A 2,076-nucleotide genomic window follows, 5' to 3' on the forward strand; every position below is an offset into this window, starting at 1 on the left:
TTCAGTATGGGACGTTGTGAGCATCAAAGTTCGTATTGATATCTAATTTGATATGACAACAAAATGAGTATTAGTACCAAGAGACCGGGTTTTGAATGAAGTTATGATTCATTCCGTTTCCAAATTAATATATTTCCTTTCAGATATTAAGAGATCCTCGCTCGATGAATCTACTTGATAGTGATTGAAAAACAATATATAGAAGTATGCTACAAAGTGGTGAGTTAGATGTAATTGCCGAGATTTTTCCTTTTTAGTTTTTTAACAGATTTAGAAAATTCCGAAGCATCAGACGCCATGAGCTCAGTATATAGGGGGTAAATGAATGGAAAGTACAAGAGATCGATTAAAGATTCTCGAATATGATTAGAAATTGATAATAGGCCAGACTACCCGAACAGAAGGAGATGTGAAAAGTAAAGTAGAACAGTCAGCAAAAATAGAAATTTCATGAACACGAACTATTAGAATAGGAAAGAAAAGAAGGTTAGGGTAAATTAAGTAGTCCTTTGAAACGGTAAGATAGTGTTAGATATATTTGATAATGTCATGGCTAATATAATTTATGTTTAGATTTCAGATCTTACTTAACAGGACAAATCAGTACTTAACTGTTGATCAGTACTTATACTGGAAGTCAGGACTTAAGGATATCAGTAATTATATTATCAGGAGATAATCATCAGAAGTTAGATATCAGAACTTAAGTGCTGAAGGATGATCAGAGAAGGACAGTAGCTGATTAAAGGAAAGAAGATCGAGATAAACATAAGAAGAGATATGCATGAAGAAGGAATTCCGTGAAGAATGGAATACTTGGAAGAAAAGATATCTGATTGATATATTTTAGGAAGCAGAATTATATTCCATATCAATTAGCAATTATCTTGTAACTGTGTAGTATATAAACACAGACATAGGGTTTACACTAAAAGTGTTAATATATTCGAGAAGATTATTCATTATAACCCTAGCAGCTCTCGTGATATTTGTTCATCACTGAGAGGTAACAGTTCCATACTGTAACAGAGTTTATTGTTTCAATAAAGTTTGTTTTCTGTTACTTAATATATTAAAGTTCGATTTGATTGTATTATACACTGTATTCATCCCCTCTACAGTGTGTGTGACCTAACAAGTGGTATCAGAGCCAATCTGTTAACATACATACAGCTAAAGATCCATACACAATCATGTCTGACACAGAAACTCCAACTAAGCCTACCAAAACTGAAGAACCTCCAAAGCCACAAATTCAAAGTCGGTATGAGACTATCAGGGTTCCCATACTGAGACCATCTGAATATCCCATATGGAAGGTAAGGATGACCATGTTCCTGGAAGCAACAGATCCAGAATACCTTGATAGAATCAAGGAAGGCCCTCACAAACCAACCAAGCTCGCTGTTGCAGTTGCAGGTGAAGCAGCAAAGACCGTACCAAAGGAGAAGAGTGATTATACTGCTGAAGATATAGCATCAATTGCTAAGGATGCCAAGGTACGTCACTTACTGCATAGTGCCATTGATAATGTAATGTCAAACAGGGTAATCAACTGCAAGACTGCTAAGGAGATATGGGATGCTCTGGAAACAAGGTGTCAGAGAACGGAGACAATTAAGAAGAACAGGAAGACAATACTCACTCAAGAGTATGAACACTTTGACTCAAAGACTAATGAGTCATTGAATGATTTATATGATAGATTTGTCAAACTTTTGAATGATTTGTCATTGATTAATAAAGAGTATGATCTTGAAGATTCAAACCTTAAGTTCCTGTTAGCTCTTCCTGAATGCTGGGATTTGAAGGCAACGACAATAAGAGACAACTACAATCTTGATTAAACAACTCTTGACGAAATCTATGGTATGCTCAAGACTCATGAGCTTGAGATGGAACAAAGAAGCAAGAGGAAAGGAGGAAAGTCAAGGACAGTTGCTCTTAAGGCTGAAGAAGAATTCCCCAAAGCAGCTTCCTCAAGGAAAGACAAGGGCAAAGCTCTTGTCATAAAGTCTGAAACTGAGTCATCAAGTTCTGAAAGTGATGATGACTCAGATTCTGAAAGCTTGCCTG

Source organism: Apium graveolens, chromosome 8 (assembly GCF_009905375.1).
Source record: "Apium graveolens cultivar Ventura chromosome 8, ASM990537v1, whole genome shotgun sequence".
NCBI lineage: Eukaryota > Viridiplantae > Streptophyta > Magnoliopsida > Apiales > Apiaceae > Apium > Apium graveolens.